The sequence below is a fragment of the Copadichromis virginalis genome, linkage group LG13 (genome assembly GCF_057382275.1).
Source record: "Copadichromis virginalis isolate Kocher_CV1m ecotype Utaka linkage group LG13, C_Virginalis_male_GT1.1, whole genome shotgun sequence".
NCBI lineage: Eukaryota > Metazoa > Chordata > Actinopteri > Cichliformes > Cichlidae > Copadichromis > Copadichromis virginalis.
The window spans coordinates 10,126,981-10,146,844 of NC_140630.1; the positions used below are offsets into that span (position 1 = coordinate 10,126,981).

The 19,864-nt window shown below is 39.5% G+C and overlaps 1 long non-coding RNA gene across 2 annotated transcripts in view; it reads right to left on the bottom strand.

Moving 5' to 3' along the window:
* LOC146695231 (uncharacterized) overlaps positions 1-14,644 on the bottom strand; it is a 111,783-nt gene extending 97,139 nt beyond the window's left edge. For both annotated transcript variants that reach the window (XR_014923543.1, XR_014923542.1), the window contains exon 1: positions 14,382-14,644. This is a non-coding gene — a long non-coding RNA (uncharacterized LOC146695231). The remainder of the gene's footprint in view (positions 1-14,381) is intronic.
* Positions 14,645-19,864: the final 5,220 nt, after the last annotated feature.

The window sequence follows — 19,864 nt, forward strand, 5'->3', positions numbered from 1 at the left end:
CTTCTGCCACCTGTAATTCAACTAGTCACTTTGTTGTAGCATTTGCCCCCAAATCCCTACTGTATTCTTCTCCTTAGGTAAGTGCCAAAAATTATAGTTAGTTTAGACTTAATTTTAAAATTTAGGACCATTAAGCATTTTGTGTCTGCAGACTTAACACGATTTTTTAAATTCCTGCTTTCTAAGAACAGCCACAGCTGCTGTCTGCTTCAGTTCATGTTATTTCCAATGAGAGTTTCGCACAGTTTGAAAGTGCCTTCCGGTGCAGTTTCAACATTTGACTTTTGACAATTTGGACATAAAAAATTCACTCTTTTTTTTTTTCATTTTGATGTATCTGTGTGAAATTTGGTCAAATTTAGTCTATGAAAAGAGCCAAAAAGAGCTTTGGCAAGATCACAGTGAAGAAGCGAGTTAATGTACGTGCCAAAGAAGAAGAAAAAAAAAAAGAGACAAATTGTATCAGATGTGAAAACGTTATTGTGGTCACTAGAGGCTATCAGATATAAAACCCAAGAATATAATGGCTCCACCCAAGTGCTGCATAGAAACATAAGATCTTCTGCCAGTCTGTGGTTGCCAGTGTCATTTATTTTGCTGTTGTCTGCTGGGGGTGGGCATCATCAACTTCCAGAGAAGCCCGGAAGCATCATTACTCAGAATTTGATGGCATTTTGAGTCAGTGAGGTACATGAGGTCAATGAACAAACTGCTCTCCATCGTGGACAACATCATCACACCCTCTCCACTCCACACTTCCACACCACTTCCTCTCCCTCAGACTCAACCCCACAAAGAACGCTTCAGGAAACCCTTCCTACTGTTCTCTATGCTCTTCATACTGTGATAGGTGATGCACACCTGCCAGGGATAAGATCCCAAACATATTTTTGTGTTTGGGATCTTCATGCAGCTGCTTTTCTAGGATTTATAGCATACTTGTTATTTGTTAATGTAATTTACATTTCTCTCTTATGCGCTGTCAGTCTTACTTTTACAGTTTTTTTGTCACTGTTACTACCTCATCATATAAGGTGCCTGTGGCATTTGTAATGTTAACTGTGTTGTTTTTTTGTTGTTTATTATAGACAGCCCTATTTTTATCCATCTATAAAAAATGTGAAAAGGTTATCGAGTGACTCCTTTTTGCTAAAGGCTATGCCTAGTATAATGCTGTTTTCAATGGAAATATGTCTAAATGCATAACCTTTGTGAAACAGTTCATCCTATTCTGAAACTGCTTTTTGGTTTTTCAAATATTCCAGGCAGTCCAGAAGTCCTGAGTGTTGTCACAGGACCATAAAAAGTTGAGTAGGTTGCCTTTGATATTGTTTTACATGTTCCTACATATCTGTCACAGTCTTTTCATCCCATGTCAGGCTTAAAATCACTTTCCCGTGTCTTCTTGAAAGTCTGGTTGTAAGTCTAATTATAAAAACAACACACACATGCTTAATGGTCTTTGCTAGTTAGAAAAAATTGCAGCAATAATAGCATTTCAGTCTAGTTTTGGGAGTTTGTAAGCTACAGTAGTTTGCAGATACTGAAAGAATTGAGGCCTGGGTATTCAAAAGTGTTATACACAATTTATGGTACATTCAGAGCGGTCGAGACAAAAACATCCCAGAAGATTTAGGAGAACAAGTCAAGGCATCCCAGTTTACTATTTACTATTGTTTATTCTATTTCTGTGTGAAGTGTAGTACTGTGGGAATCGATTTCATGTGAATGGAAGTTACATATAGATTATAGTCCTGCATATAAGGAGAGTTTGTCACTTTTTTGTTTAGGTAGAGGTCGGTTTCCTTTACAGAGTGGATTAAGAAATGAATGAAGAACTAAAGATGTGCAGTTGCCTCTTTGTCCAATGCAAACTTCAACTGCAGCCCAATCAATATTCATTAAAAAGGATCCACACATATCCACACACACATGGAATTAGTCTAACACATCGTCACAGCTCCCTCAATTGACCCGATCCACTCTGTGAACCAGAACACGACTGTTTCTCACTGCTCTCCTCTATTGTTGCCTTTAAGTATGCCAATCAATACCTCCAGCTGACACTCGCCAATCACTCAGTCTCTTCATCCCCCAGGGGGTGTGGTTTCAGTGTGTAATCTCTGGAGATACCAGAGCTTCAAAGAACGCAGGGTTGCTGTGCTGGAGGGCACAAATCCACCCCGCCTGAAGTCCAACACACAGATGCTCAGTTGATTGGGATGATGTGGAAAACACTGCCCTCTGCTGATACTAACCCCACATTAACTAGGATCTACAAGTCATTTCTGTCTCTGGTATTTCATGTGTGTAAACTGTAGTTGTTTGTGAGATATTCACAATTAACAGTAATTACAAACTGACAATGCCTCTTTGCAGATATTAAATATAGAATTATTAAAAAGAAATTAATAGCAGCTTCAATATGGCATGGATATATACACTCACCAGCCACTTCATTATGTACACCTATTAAATTGCTCATTAACAAAAGATTCTAATCAGTCAAACATATAGCAGCCACGCTGTGCATCTAGCCATGTAGACATGGTCAAGATGACCTGCTGAAGTTCAAATGAAATATCAGAATGGGGAAGAAATGTGATTTAAGTGACTTTAAAAGTCACACAGTTGTTGATGCTAGACAGGCTGGTTTCAGAAACTCATTTTCCCACACAACCATCTCTGGGTTTACAGTGAATAGTCTGAAAGAGGCATCCTGAAAGTATCCAGAGTGCAGCAGTTCTCTGGGTGAAAATGCACAGTTGATGGCAGAGTTCAGAAGAGAATGGCCTGACTGCTTTGAGTCAAAAAGAAGACAACAGTACCTTGAAGCAGATACTCGTCAGAAGCAGAACACCACTGCAGGTGATTCTCCTGTTAGCTAAGAACTGAAAACCGATGCTACAATTCACATAGTCTCACCAAAATTGGACAATAGGAGACTGGAAAAATGTTACCTGACCTGATGAGTCTTGGTTTGTACTGTGGCATTTAGATTGCAGGTTAAGAATTTGGAATTTTGGAAAAATTGGACCCCCTTAGTACCAATTGGGCATCATTTAAACACCACAGCCTACTTGAGTAACATTGCTGACCATGTCCATCTCTTAAGTAATCACAGTGTACCCTCTCCTGACAGCTGACTCCAGCAGGATAACATACCATGACACAAAACTCAAATCACCTTAAACTCACCTCTGGGATGTGGTGGCACAAGAGATCTGCATTATAGATGTACAGATGACAAATCTGCAGCAAGTGTGTAATTTCATCATGTTAATATAAACCAAAATCTCAGAGGAATATTTCCAACATTTTGATGAATCCATGCCACGAAGATTTCAGGTAAATGGTTTCCAACGTAGCATTAGGAAGGTGTAACTAATGAAGTGGGCCTTTACAAGCGGGTTCTGGAGTAAACATGAAACTGTGTCATAAAGGCAAAGAAATAAGGTGTTGTGCAATGTGTTGTTAGATGTGTCATAAACCAAGATTTCTGTTAGTCATGGTTTCATACTCTTGCTGTCGTTGGAGCCCACAGTGCCCCCTCTGGTGTAAAAAATTTTAAAGGTCACCAGGCTTTCTCTGTTCTTGCTGCACGGCTCGTAAATAACCTGCAACATCAGATAAGAACCTGGTGACCAGTGACGGACATTAGACCAACTGTAAAACTGGATGCAGTTTGTTCGCACTAACCAAAACAGCTACTATCTTCATCTCATGCAGCCTCCCTGGCGCCAGCTGGATGCTCAAGGCAAAAGCTGACGGGAATAACAATTCTACATTAGATAACAAGACTGTGTTGTGACTTTATCCCTCTTCCTTCAAGGTTACCCGCGTCGACCGAAGACTGTTGACTTTTGCCTAACCGGGTGAAGGGACACTTTCTCTCGGCGGAACACGGAACACACACACACATGCATGTGCACTGACACAGACTCACCCCCCCCCCACCCCCTCCAAACGCCTTCGAAGCTTATGTCTTCTATGTAGTGAGATGTGCGGATTCATGTGCTGAGGTGTGTTTTTTTTCTGTTCTCAAACTGATCTCCCTGTTGGAGCTCAGTCTGGGGGGAGTTATTTTTTCTCCTCGTCTTTCCTCATGTTGTGCATTTTCCATTGTTATACCTCTCTGACCAGTCTTCCCCATATGATGTTGTAATGTATGTATGGTCGGAAGGGTAAGATGGCGCTGGCAAAGGTCGGCAGCCTTAACCCAACAAATTTCCTACGCGTGGGACTAATAAAGGTTATCTTATCTTATCCAAAAATCGGTCAATTCTGCAATGTCTCAGGGTTGTTGTCAGTTAGACTGAGTGTTTTCTTACTACCTGTCCATCCATTCTCTTCTGTTTGTCACAGAGGGACTGGAGGCTATTCCAGCTACCACAGGGCGAGAGGCGGGGTACACCCTGGACAGGTCGGCAATTCCTAAGTATTAAGTTGAAATCAGTGAAATATTGAGGTAGAAGTGCTGAATACATATTTCCTTAAAAGACTGCAAGTTAGTAAACAGCAGTAAAACACATAAATTAAAGAATGCTGTTTGCCTCCAACTCTACCAGCAGGTGGAGACAGAGTGGTGGTGTAGTTGTATGCCTAAAGATGAAGGTTTGACAGACCCTGAAGGCTCAGAAAAGATGATGATTCTTTTTAATGTTTTTTTTTCTTTTTTTTAATTTTGGTGTGAAAAATGACCTAGTGTACAACAATAAAATCACTTCTGTTTTAGCAAACTTATTATGTTCACAATTTGATGGTGTGTACATTTTTAATTTCCATCAGCCACTTCCCGGCATTAAACAGAATGCTGGAAATGTGTCTTTCTTAATATTTCTATATAAACTATATAAATATTCGCATATTAACATCCTGAAAACCCCGAGAACTACAGTGTACAGACAGTAAGCTGATTTATATGTTGGGTATCATGTCAGTGCTTTTCCACTAGGTGGCGATATAACTCTGTGTATAACTCTTGATTCAACGCTCCACCTCCATTCAAAAAGTAAAACGTCGTGTGCTGTAGACACTTCCTAGTGTCTAAATCGTAAAACTATCAGGTTTACTGTTAAAAACAATCTTCAACCACTTCAACACAAACCACCAACAAACAAATACAGTATAAATACAGTATACCACCTCAGTTTTTAAGCATGACACACGAGAAGTAAGTCAGCAAGTGCACATGCACGTGTCCTCTTCATTGCAGTGCTATGGCTTTGACCTTTGACCCTTTTTCACTCCGTTCCCATTTCAGGAATCTGCAGTATCATCAGCTCAATGAAATAAAAGACAAATATGTAAATGCACATTCTGCAAAAATTTTGCATGAAAAGATAAGTAATCGACAAGTGAAGACTGTTTTCATCCTTTTCTGAATGCACGTTCAGGCTCTGCCACTACCACTTCCTCTCCTGTAAAGCCACTAGGTGCAGTTCTTTACTGGAAACCAGTAGCTCTGACTAAAAACACCACAGTAGTAGTGAACAGTGCACTTGTGGCAACGGTTAGTTATCAATAAGTTGCACAGTGTGAGACAGTTAAACCCTCAGTGCCGACTACCCAAGAACTGTCACACATTCTCCATCTTCTCAGCTTCATAGAGCAGCAGCTTACTGGAAACCCTGTAACTGTAAACTAGCGTGGCCAACCAAAAATACCTGCCTACTATGGGTTTGAGAGACCACTCTTACAAGAACAATTCTTAGTTGAGGAAGAGAATTTGCTTGTAAGTACAAGTGCTGATATCAGACATGGGAGTGTTTCCTGTTAAGATATGCAAATGAATTCTGTTGCTAGGGCTAAAGTTACTGCAGATTCTTAGGCAGGATGAAAACATTAAGTTTAAAAGTTACAGGTGGTCCAGCTATTATACAGAACTGCAGGTCTAGAAGCATGCGCCCTTCACACGCATTGCTCGGTCTTCCCTAAAATTAGTTAAACAATCAGACTCAACATTTCAGTGTCAATATCAAACTATTAATAAATGTTAAAAATCTGCATACATTGCATTCTGCTTCCTTCTGCTCTTTTTTTCTTTTCCCTGCTTCCACTAAAACCTGCAAAGTCCTTCTTTTATAACTACTGTGCATACTTCCAGAAACATCAACTTAACACAACCCTGGCCCTTTGAATGCTCTGCGAGAGATTTCTTCTGTGTAATCAATACAATACAATATCTTGAAATGCTTGACACTAATCCCCCCCAAAAAAGCCATAAAAAACATAAACTACTGGTTGAAATTCTAGCTGTCACTCAGTGACAAAATCACAGTGTGATTTCTGCACGGGGGAAGCTCTGTGCAGCCATATCTGAAACTTTCTGAGAAACAGAAAGGAATGAAAACAGCCTACCCACCCTGCTTAGAGGTAAAGTAAGGCAACTATCAAAGAATATATTTCAGGTTCTGAGTTTGTAAGATTGGACAGAATAAGACAGAACTGCTGCTCACATGTTAGGCTGTCTCCAAAGCAACTGTACTTTCACTTTTAGCTAAGAAAGGATAAAAGGTTAAATCTGGCCACAGGAGCAACAGGTATGCACATACAGTGCACCCACTCACTCACAGTGTGCACAAACACCTTCACAAAAGTCTTAACACTTTTACACGTGAATCAGTGGATAAAGAAAAGCTTTATTTTAAGCTCTCCAAGGCAGGATATCTCGTTCGCATCATGAGAATTTTCCATGAAACAAAATTTGTGGTTTTCCTTGTTTAAAAAGGTGTTCTTTTTCAACATCTCACATGGTCAAAGCCCATTGGTTAATCAGAAATGTGCAAAACAACTCCCATCAAGCTGCAAACAAGGCTTCTTTTTTAGTTCCTGAAAAGCTGAGATGAGAGAGATAAGAGTGTTTTAGGCCGCCTGAGGCCATTATTTCAAAATCGAGGCTTGATGGTGACAGAAGAGGAAGTGCTGCTGTCCCATGGCTGTGACTTACGTGAGTGACTGCGAATGTGTTTGCATTACCAGGCTGTGGTGAAGAACAAAATTCACACAATTACCAGGTACAAAGGCTTAAAGTAAAAAGAGACTCCAATGACACAGAAGACTCAAGTATCGTCTCAGCCAGCCTCTTCACAGCATAGCAAGAATCACTAATGCTGCAGACTTGAAAATCTGGTGCCAAACAGCTCGGAGAGCTTTTAGCACATTTCATTTCATTTGAAAGAAAAAAATGTTTGTTATTCTGTATCTTTAAATTCATCTACTTCATCAGTGCTCAAACATATTTGCATAGCTTTCTTATTGTACAGAAAAGTAAAGACATAACTTTTTTTGTTTAACTTTATTAACTTTCTTGCTACTATTTCAAAAAGAACATCCAGCATTAAAGAAGAAGAAGTTGATAGACCTGGTACCTGCAACAAGGGAGTTGGGGGGTGGTGGGCGGGATTCAGTCCTATGTTTGTCACCAGAGCTAATGCTTTTGATATCTTTTGATTGTGAAAATCCAATGATATTTGGGATTTTTGTGGTTGGGTTTACAGGTAGACTCCATATGTACCAAGGCCTGCTGTTCTTCCAGGACTAACAGGTGCAGCTAGCACACCTACAGGTGTCCTATCTTCAATCTTCACATGCCAAAGAAGGACACTCACAAGCACAGCAAAAACTACACATGGAAGATTGCAATTGGTGCAGCTCCAATTCATTGATAAGGCAGTGAGCCGCAGGTATGGAAGTACCTGTTTGCATTCAAAGAGATTACAATAGAATGACAACTCAATATGGAAATTATGTAATCGCCCTTTTCAGATGAAGAGAGAAAAGACTTCCAATTTAGAGAAGGCCCTTAAAGATTTGGCTTAACACACTGTATACTGTAATAGCTACACCCTTTTTGCACACACCCTTCTTCTTACTCAGCTATTTATCAATAGTGACTTATATGTATATAAGTCATGTATATATTGTATCTATTTCTTACTTAGTGTATTGTCTGTCTTTGTTAGTTTTTATACTGGAGCACTGTAACAAAAATAATTTCCCCTAGGGATCAATAAAGTATCCTGATTCTGATTAAACTAGCATAAGCTAGCAAGATGAGAATGTCCACCCTCACCATCTTGGATGAAAAAAGAAAAAAATATCACCAGTCATGATAGGTGGCTACCCTGAAATGGAGTTAGTTCCTGTTTAAAGGGAGTTTTTCCTTCCCACTGTCCCGAAGTATTTGCTCATAGGGGGATGTGTGACTGTTGGGCTTTCTAATATTGTCACGTCTTTACCGTACAATATAAAGCACCTTGAGTTGACTGTTGTTGTGAATTGGTGCCATATAAATAAAGCTGAAAATTAATTGTGTCGCAGAGAGGCTACTGTGTCTATGAAAAAACTCACGCTCTTTGGCTAACGAGTTGTCAATCACAAGTTGATCCTTCACATTGAAATGTAGTATTTCGAAACAAAACAGACTTTAACTTTTGTTTCTTCTTTGGTTTGTTTGTTTGTTATTCAGTATGACACAAAATGAGCCCATAAACATAACCATCAACAGGAACGCCTTTACAGAGGTCAAATCAGAAAGTTGTTTTCTTGTAGACTTCTATAGGCCAAGAAGATCTACAGCTATCGCCAACTAGTGGCCTCCAGATAAACTGCCGTATCGGCTTTATTTTTCCGACCCAGAAGCTACGTCCATGTTTTATACTGCATATGGTAGTAACATTAGCTACTCAGCCACCACCCTAACATCTCAGCTTGCGTCACGTTAACATTTTTGTTCCACACTGTCCCTGCTTGTATTTACAGAAATGTGATTTTTATAAATGTTCATGTTTCTGAATAAACATGAGTAAAAACCTACAGTACGGGTGGTTTTTCCAAGCCTGCAGCACTTCCTCACTCCGTACTTAGTAATGAATCCAACAAAATTCCATCGCAGATACAAATTTTGTGACCGCACAGGCAGTTGTGCAATGGTTGATAATCACCTACCATGGTCGTCGCAGTAACAGGCCTCTCTAAATCTTGGTGGTTAATATCAAAACGCTGCATCTTTGTAATTTTTGTGGTTTTAAATTTCTGACAAATACACCCTGGAGATTCTCTACTGCTTGACTGTAACTAAATTTGGGCAGCAGGAACCTAGCCGTTCCACGCCACTTAGTCATTATGATATGTACAGATATGAGGCTGGTATATTCCACTGTAATTTTTAGGAAGTTTAAAAAAAAAATCCAAAATGTCATACTGCGCCTTTTAGACCATTTTGAGACCCTAAAACTCTTCACTGAAACTGCTACAGCTGGAAATGAAAGTGGCTGCTGAGGGAAAATCCACTGTTAAAGTGTCAAGAAAAGCCGCTTTACATCTGTGAATCGATCCACTGCGGTTGTGAGAAGGTTTCATCAAGACCGAAGGTGGTAAAAGAAGAGGAACAAGATACTACTACAGCTGAAGTGAGAGCTTTAAAATAATAAGTATAAGTACAAGATTTTTGAATGACACGGACAATTACAGAATACAGACTTGTGTGGAATCTAATCTTTCCCTCCTAATATAAATAATACCTAATAAATACAGGTTAACAAGTGTTTGTTTTTTGTAATATTAATCTATGTGAAATTTAAAGTCCTTTCATTTCTAACCCGAGTAATGAGACACAATTATTCAGGCTCACTTAGGAGCCAGTAAAAATTACACATGTGACAGCAAGATGACTCGAGTGAAATTTCAGTATGTCTGCGGTGTGTGATGTAAAAGCTGCCTACTCATTTGCTTTTGGTCGGTGCACAAATAGACACATGGTTTACTTTCATTTGAATGAGCCATCTGTGGTTTGCATCTCTCAATGCAACATGAAGAGCAGAAGTAGCCTTTACAGTCCTCTGCTGACTGCATGCTCAAAGAAGTGAAGCAACCTAGCCGCAACCCAGTACAGGCGAGGGTAACAGCTCCTGAAGTGAACCGAGTCGTACATGTGGATGTTTTGCTCGTATGCTACGATGCTCTAATCTCAGTAAACTGGTCAATGCATAAAGGTGCTAGTACCAAATCTAAGGAAAATTGTCACCAGATTCTTCAGTTCTCCTCATCTCTACAGAGTATGTCAGAGAATACATTCTTCTTAGAGTTGGACACAGAAGCATAAATCTTATCTTATTAACTCATTCACTGCCAGCCATTGGCAGTGAATGAGTTAAACCCATTGACTCATTCACTGCAATTGACGGCTATAGACGTCAATGGCAGTGAATGAGTTAAGTTATTCTGTATCTGCTAGAAATGTAAATTTGTCTACTGAATTCTTGCAATAGTTTCAAAGTTGCTATTTAAGCTTCTTTCCGCGGCCCTAAAGTGACCAAAAATGAATTCATGGATTAAAATGAAAACAAAAAAAACAACCAGATACAGACTTAGTGTCTGTGTTTGTTTGTTTTTTCCTTCTTGCCGTCCTGGGTATGAATCCACCAGTTGAGGCCTTTCTGTGCAGTTGATTGTTCTCCCTGTGCCTCAGGGCACTCCAGTTTCATCTCATGCTCCAAAGCATGTATGCTAGGTTAGTTGGTGGTTCTAAATTGGCCGCAGTTATGAATGTGAATGTGAATGAGTGTCTTTCTTGGTGTGTTGACTGAACAATAAACTGGCAACATGTCCAGGATGGATGACTGAATGACACGCAGTTCACTACACAATCTTATTTTTAACATTCTTTTTTTTAGAACCTACTGTGTGGTGGATTCTTTGAATTCTTCTGGTTTTGACCTCAATGAATTATGATGCTGTTGAAAAGAAGTCTCAGCATGAACATGGGTTAGACTGATTTGCCCGCCTGTGGCTTTCAGTAGGGTTTCACTTTGCATCAGTCATTTGGATCCCGTCTCTTTCTTGGTTCTGTATTTTCCTTCAACACACAAACAGATTTTAAATTCAGCTGAATCTCACCTGCCTTTAAGAATGTAGTTGAACTTAAATGACCCTCACAACTTCAACTCTTGCCTTTCTCTACTTTTGCCTGTGTTTCTATAGCAACTTTGCATTTATATTTCCCCTAATTTGTCTAGATGAAGGCAGAGCACACACATAGCAACCTGTAATCAGTCAGTTCCTGCTTTGACTTCATTTCCATGCTTACCTACTCACAACACAGCTATACACAAGAGCGGCCTTTCTTGTCATTATGAACACAACAATGTGACTTCTCTGTGATTCAGTAATTCCTAGAGGGCAAAAGAAAGTTTATTGCATCAAGTCACACTTTTCTTTGTCACATTGTGAACAGATTCACAGTAAAATATACTGTAGAGACTCTTTACTTCATTGAAAACCACTGTGTGGCTGCTGTTGTGAGAATTGTAATTAAAAGTACGTGACCATTTGCTGAGTTGCAGAATTTCTCACACAGAGGCGAGAGAGGTGCACAAGCTCTATTCTTCACATCTTGAGAAACCTGCTTCCCCTACAGCCCTTTGACTTGCTCAGCATTCAGTATTACAACATCAGCAGATAAATAATGACATGACTTTAAATTATCGCTATTACAGGAACACATTTAAATGTTAAATGTTTTAAATATAATCTTTCACATTTGTCTCAGTTTTTGACTTGAATATATAAAGTGCACAAGTTTGAGCTCTGCTACTTCCTCCTGCTAAGCTTCCAATTTAGGTACTGTGGATGCAAAATGGTGCAAGTGACAAGAGGAAGTTTCTACAATACAGCAGGTCACTAGGCAACACAAAGAAGAAATGCATGATTGTGTTTGTTACAAAGAGTGCTGAACAAACACACCGATCATAATAGGTATAAATATTCAAACAGGCTTCCTCCTATTGTCTGCCTCTCACACACATACACACATACGTTTTCATGCTCACTCTCACAAATGTGCAGCTTCCCTTCCTCTCTCTCCTTCAAACGCACTCACTCAATATTCAGCTCATATCCGGGATGGTAACTCTATACTTCTCTGACTCCAGCCACATGAATGAAGAAAATAGGGACAGGGAAACCCCATGTCACTCATTATGAAACTCACACACGCTTTACACCAGAGTTAGTCTACATCTTTACTCTTAATGAGTCCAAAAAGCAGAGAAACGAGGGGGTGCTAGGATAACTGCCAAAAGAAAATCTGAAAAAGAAAGTTAGTAGAAAGCTGAGTGCTGTTTCTTTAGCTCTGTAAGCTGAATATGAAGGAAAATCAAGTGGAAATATGAGAAAAGCGAGAGAAGGGAAAAACAAAGCTTGGAAAATATTTGTTCCAATTTCACATCAATGCAGAACATGTGGTGAAATTTCAGCCAACAAATTGCTTATTTGTTTAAGCTGTCACTGGAGCGCCCCCTTTAAGAGCAAAAAACAAATTAACCCTACCTAATTTGAAAGCAAAGATGCAAAAAAGAGCATCAAAATAACCACAAATATGAGACTGATCTTGTTTTTTTATACAATAACTTCTGCTCAGCTATTAATTATGAGGTCCCTGGCCAGAGGTTTTTGGAAATAAGTGTGTTCAAACCGCATGAAAAATGACATAAAGTAATTATTTGATTTCAAACAACCTCAATAACTCTATAATAAAAAAAGAAAAAAAAATGGAAAGAGCCACCATTTAGTGTTAGTGTACCTCTTTTGGTCAATATTGTTTTAAGGTAGACCATAAAATTAACATCATGCTGTATTAGGAAATAAATGAGAAACCAGCAATCAAGACCATTAAATCAATTGGAAAATGTTTACAGAGGTCATAAATGGAGAAGTAGGGTCGTTTTCCCACTTGATTTTTATTTTTGGGATGACCTAAACACAAGATCCATCAGAGTCACGGAGAGCATATACAAGTAAAATAAATAACTGCATATAATAAAAGTGTAGTTTTGTTTAAAAAAAAAAATCCTACATTGGTCGGATTATTATAATTATTTTGATGGTGAAGCACAAAATACTTGTATGTCAGAGCTGTCTTTTTAATCATTTAGAACTGCAAAATTACTTCTTATATTCTGTGTATTTATTTATTCATTCTGGTAGGGGTAAGGTGTAGAGGTGGGAATCACCATACATCCCACGATACGATATTATCACAATACTTAACGCACGATATGATATTATTGCAATTTTTTTTGTAATATTTTGCGATATTCAGATTCTGTACATAAAGGTAAACTTTATCAATATTCATTTTATCTAATATCAAAGTCTCGCACTCAGTCATTCTCTCATTTCAGTCAGTTTTATTGTTGACAAACTGAACGGTTTGTATTACAGTCTAGTCCAACTTAACTGAATGCAACCATCTGGTACAATTATAGCTATTCTGAACTATGCAATTTATGAAAACTATGCAGCCCATTCAGCAACTGAAGAATTTGAAAGTAAATTAAAACAAAATATAATTTTACATTAGATAAAAAAGTTTTAAACTTAATTAAAATAAAACATGTCTTAAATTAAAATAAGTAAACTGTCATGTTTATTGCTGCCAAAAAAAGTTAAACACATTTGGACAGTGAAGGAACGTCAGGATTCTTGCTCAGAAAAAGGAGCTGATCAACATGCTCTGAAGTCAGAGCACAAAAACCTTTTTTGTAACAAAATATCGAATTCTGCTGTCCCTGTATCGATACATTATTAGCAAACAAAATATCACGATACTACACAGTATCGATTTTTTTTCCCCACCCCTAGTAAGGTGGGTGTTCTCAGGTTTTCAAATCCGAATAGCTTTACTCGTTTCCGACAGCACCTGAACGCACCTCTCCCAGTTGCTTCCTTCGCTACGGCAGTTTTGGTTCATAATGAAGAGACGCTCACTGCGCTCTGGTTTGCTTTTTTCCAGGAGGTGACGCTCGCCAACCACACACTGATAAGACTGAGCTATAAAAAGGATCGGCGGAGTTCACATAAGTCACATGGATTTTTTTTTTCTTTCTTTGCAGGTTTCGCACGATAATAACAACCGGGCGCAGCTCGCGTGACGCGCTTGGATACGGAACACACAAAAAATGCGGACAGGGTGCAGCCCTGTCAAGAAAACCGTTTCAGGTCCAGTCATTCAATAACGTTTTTAAAAAATACAAAAAGGAAGAGGAAGGCCGGGTTACTATCTCTGTCTGACACCGCATACTTCCTTTTATCTTTGTGCAAACCGCCCATTACGCATGAGTGAGCGTTGCACGGCCCTCAAAACTCCCTGAACCTCTTAAAACGGATAGCATCTCTAATGTGTCTAGGTCTGTGCAAAAAGTACTGAAATACTGCAGTGAATCTGCAAAAAGAAAATCAGCTTTAGTGAATGCAAAGTTCCATCAAAGTCATAATCTGCTTCCTCGTTTGGGCTTTGAAGGGAGCACAGCTGTGAAGTGGTGAATTTATTTGATTTATATGCGTGTAATTCATAAAATAATATGAACTGACAGACTTACCCCCACATCACTGGCGGTCAGGCGCAAACGTTGCACTTCTGTTTCTTTTTTAAATTCAGCCAACATTTGCGAGGCGCGCTTTTGCACCAATATGACCTGACACATTTTCTTTCACTTTCAGACTTTTGCAGTACGGTGCAAAAGTCATCCTCTAACACACAGCAACGCACTTGAGCGCTTTCCATCTTTCTCTCACCTCTCACTAGCTTTCTTAATTGCTGAAACAAACTTGTCCGCTCTAGCTCCACCATTCATACTGAAGTGTCTGCCAGACTTGCAGTGTAATACATTTTCGTATTTTTGGTCACACCCACTGTTTTCAGTTCGCCCAGCCCTCTATGTCGCGCCAGGGGAAGCCTCATGAATGGAGTCCTCTGGTCATCAACGCTGGATTTAATCACATGGAGACTAAATTTACCTGAACACTCTTAACAGTGGTTCACGGTACAAAATTCCACTTAGCGTTATGAACAATGGGTTCAAGTTAACCCAGTGCATGAGTCTTAATGCAGAATACAAGCGTTGAAGCAGAATCCCTGGAACCAGAGATTAGGAAGTGCATAAAAACGCATTAAAACATGTTGGATGTGTGCAGTATGATTGCACTTATATAACACCTAATAAGTAGGAGTAGAAACAAAATAATTTAGTACAAAGTCCAGTTTCACAGCTCTTATGTGCATAAGAAGAGAATGTTACAGCAAACCATCTTTGAGATTTATGCAGGCATTTCACACATTTCAAAGTTTACTTTATTCATCCAAAGCATCAACCCCCATAGCAACTCTCTGAGGCTGTAATTAGCTTAGTGAGCCACAAAAATGCTTGCAGGTACCTGTAAACGCTCATCAAATGCACATTCGCTTATTAACAAAAAATCATAAACTATACAAAATATAGTTTATGGGCGTGGCTTCCAAGTGAAACCGGTGCATTCTTTCTGAGGACCCTCTGTGACCTCAGGAAACACTTTCATGATCTCAGCTGCTAGCTTATAGTTGTACTGAATACAACTGTGTAAATGTTTTAGATTAGGGTTGTTACTAGATTAAAAAAGGATGATATAGCAGAGTATGCTTTATAGCAGGCCTAAATTGTGATGTTACTAGTTACTGATCCACAGTTTCTTAGTCAAAGTCCAATTAGAAAACGTCAAGATGACAACAGCAAAAACAGAGGCCAACAGGCTAACATTATGTTGACTAGGTCCATCTTTTATTTACATTCTATGGTGTGAACAAAATTCACTATAAATGAGCCATGAGAACTAACCTGTAAGAAGTACACATAAAATGAAAGTTGCAATGTGATAAGGAAACCCATGATATACGCTATTCATCTGCCACGCTTCACAGTGTGGGGCATTATGCAGATATATTAAAAGCAATCAAGCATTAAAAGACAGGGAAATAAAGCACATTTTCATGAACACACACAGGAAGCAAAAGCAGAAGTTTGGGCGAAAGCTGGGGTGACTTCCCTGTTGCATGTTTCGTTTGGTTTTTGGTGCTTTGCTCAGAAGTACCCATGTTCTATTAATAGATGGTAAAGGGTATCCTTTTCACTGCTCTGCATGTTTGGAAGTGGTTGCCTATGTCAGTGAAAATGCTTAAGCCTCAGTGGGATGAATATGATCACTTCCTCTTGTGGAAACAGTTCTCTATTTAACAAGATGAACCAAGATGAACTCTGCCCATCTTTAGTATGCTGAGTGAGAAATTTCCTGTTTAGACTTACATAATTTCTATGTCTGTGCAAACTCTGTTTAAGCAGAGGAACTGATGTAACTACTAGTTACATCAAGTGTTGAAGTAAATAGACGTTACAGGATGGGGAAGTGCAGTTTTGTCATGTCAGGATCTCCTGAAAGAAGCGTTCGCCCAGTGTGTCAGAAAACTAACCGAAGTTCCAATGAATTAATTTCTGTTCATAATTCAGAGAAACAAATAGAAAGACTTCCATTAAGTAAGGACAGCCCTAAATTAGTCCGTTTTTCTTTACTCAAAACTAAATGTATTTCCCTGTGACCTTACATTTTCTAAAGAGGTTTCAGTTCTTCAACTTGAAAACTGTCGTATGTGACTGTTAAATTTGGAGGAAGGGCTAGCACACAATTAGCTTAACTCAGCAGAAATGTGATAACAGGGTGCAAAAGGTCGATGCGCATTTATCTCAACGACGTTCTACATATATGGTGACTGGCGAGGGCACTGAAGTCCATGGAACTGTTGGGTGCTGGAGACCCTGAATTGGAAAAGGGAAGGATGGTTGCTTCTTTCTGAGCTGACAGGGTCTGATAGCACTCAGTCAAAGATAAAGAGGACTTTAACTTTTAAACATAACTTCCTCAAAACACAGTCATAAAGAAGTTAATATTAAAACTGAGCTGTGTCTGTTCCAGTGGTTGACATTCTGTCATAAAACGGCAGTTTATTAAGCTAGAAAAGATGACCATCTTGCTTTATTGTTCCAGGGGCACAAGTATTCAAGGTTTGGTACTTTTAGCCACTTTTGAAACACCGCTACAGTTCCCGTCACACCAAATATGTGAGTTGCCATTTTAAACGACTGTTGTTGTTTTTTCACCTAATCCTGGGCAACAAATTAAATTTCCAAAGTTGTAGAGTATATTGTGACCACCTCTGTAAAAGCAGTTTGATCAGTTAGCTGGTCAGAAGCATTGTATATTTACACAATACCACAATCTTCCTAGGGGTGAATGTCCCAATAAATTCACCCCAAGGAAGTGTAGCCAGAAGGAAAGCGGTTCTCTCTAAAAGAAGAATATAGCAGCATGGCTTAGGTTTGCAAAGTTGCATACGAACCAACCACAAGACTTCTGGGACAAACGAGTCTAAAATGGAGATGTCTGGCCAGAATGCAGAGTGGCATGTCTGAAAAGCAGAAAGAATGTGTCACCACAAACACCTCACACCAACTGTCAAGTGCAGTGGTGGAGGGGTGACCATTTGCGCTGATGCCGTTAAAAAAAAAAAAAAAGAAGTTCCTTATGGGGATATGAGAAACTAATAAAGTCATACAGAAAACAATTCAAGTTATTGCTGCTAAATGTGGTTTTACAAGCTGCTGAATCATGGAGTGCATGTACATAGACTTAGTTTTTACGACAATATACTTTGCTTTCTCTTGGACATATAATTTTGGCCTATCTGGAAGATTTCCTATAGTTTCTTCTGATTGGGATACAACCAGTTAAAGATGTAGAGCTAACTGGCTTAAACCAGATGTCACAAGAACGGTGGGAATCTAATAAATTGAATGACACAGCACATTTATACAATACTTATTTGTCAATAGATAGGCCCACTCTAAGACAGGGCCTGTCTTTATAAGTACCAGCCCATTTACCAGTAGCTCAGCTGAGCACTCTATAAGGTTCATTCACCCAATCTCACACAGATTCATACATCACCTTTATCTATGCCTCTCACTTACATGGATGCATCTGGGAGAACTGAATTAAGTATCTTCCCAAAGGATACTTTAGCTGGAGACAGGAATCAGTCGCCTCTATTGGTAAGCTTGGTAAGCCACCTTTTAATGAGGACCATGAATAGCACATAATATTGTTTTAAAAGAAAATAGAAATCCCCCAAACAGACATCTGAGTGTCCATTGACTTCTATAGACCTGGGCTTTTCCAAAAGGGGGAGTTACCATTGGATGTTCACAGAAAAGAATGCAGGTTTAAGCAACTTACACAAAGGTGTCACTTTTCAAATTTAGAACGTGCATCCTTCCTTCGCAGTCTATCGTTGGTTGTAGCAGCTGTTGGACTGCCATGTCATGGACTGGCCAGAAAAGCTGCAAAGTATAATATCATTGTATTCTGTTCTAAAAATTACATATCAGTATCTAAGCTTCTTGATCCTATTTAGAAGATTTTACAGTAAGTGATCATTTTTAATGTTTTAAATATTTGGCCTTGATTTTACAATAAATATATCTACTATTGTCAAAACATAACGTCAGAATTCCCTTTTAATCATTTCAATATTATTCTTGGTTTGCCTTCTTGGTGGTCTACAATCAAGTTGTGTTTGTATGAGGGTTAAAACAAAATACAAGTCTATGTGCGCCTCTGTGTAAAGTTAAAACATGAGAAAAGCCAGAGTGTGAGGGCGTGTTCACCCATGACACACTTAAATTGGCTTATTGTGGAAACAAACAACTGAATTTTTTCCCCTTGCCTTCTGGAGGCAGATCTTTTCCCACAGGCTCAATGAACTGGTATTACAAACACTGCACTCAGTCAAGCATCCCTGTTTCCCAAGATTGTAAATGCATATTTCTTTTGATCTGTTTGCGTTTTATCTTTTCAACTTAAAAAAATCCTACGCTACTACCTTAACATTATCCATTCATTCATCATTATGATCCTCCATCCTAAGCTACAGGTACGGATCATAGGGGCACCAGTCTAAGAAGAGATGCCAGGATCATCTTCTCCCTGGTACCAAAGAGTTCCCCAAGCAAGCTGAGAAATTTTATCTATTCAGCAAGTCTAGTCTGCCCCAGGCCCTCCTCCAAATTGGACATGCACAAAACACCTCACTCAGGAGGCATGCCAGAAGGCATCCCAGTCAGATGTGTGGTGAACAACCACAACTGGCTCCTTTCAATGTGGAAGAATAGCAGCTCTATTCCAAGCATCTCCCCACCCTCTCTCTTCGTGTGAATTTGGCTACCCTTTGGAAAAAGCTCTTGACCAGATCACTTTCAAGCTTAGCTGTCTCTTTACCACACCCAACATGCACAACAATGAAGACGCCACATCAGTCAATAGGTCAGTCTCCCAGTCCCGCTTTACTTCACATATGAACAAGACATTTTTTTTCTGGCTAAGAACCATGGCCTCAGACTTAAAAGTTGCTCATTTTCATTCCTGCCACTTCAAAGTAGGTTGCAAACCACTCTAGTGCAAGCTGGAGGTCATGACTTGATTTAGCCAGCAAAACCACGTCATCTGCCAGCAGATGAGATCCCAAGACCATCAAATCTGCCACCTTAGGCCCCTCAACTGTGCATAGTAATTCTTTCCACAAAAGAATTAGTGACAAAGGGCAACAGCCACTGGAAACTGGCATTGTGAGCCAAGCTCTCATTGCTGTTGTACAGGGACTGAATGACCCGGAACAACAGGCCCAATACCCCATACTCCTGAGGCAACCCCAACAGGACACCCTAAGGGATGCCAATGAATGCCTTCTCCAGGTCCACAAAACATAGAATAGGTGAGTAAACGCCCACACATCCTTGAATATACTGGAGAGGATAAGGGCCTGGTTACGGTTTCCACAACCAGGACAGAAACCTCAATGCGCCTCCTGAGTTGGAGTTTCAACTAATGAACAGATTGTCCTCTCGAGGACCTTGGCAATGACCTCCCCAGAGGGGTCTGTGTTCTCTGAAGTTGGAACACGCCCTCTGCTTCAAAAAGGAACCACTATCTGAGTTTGCCA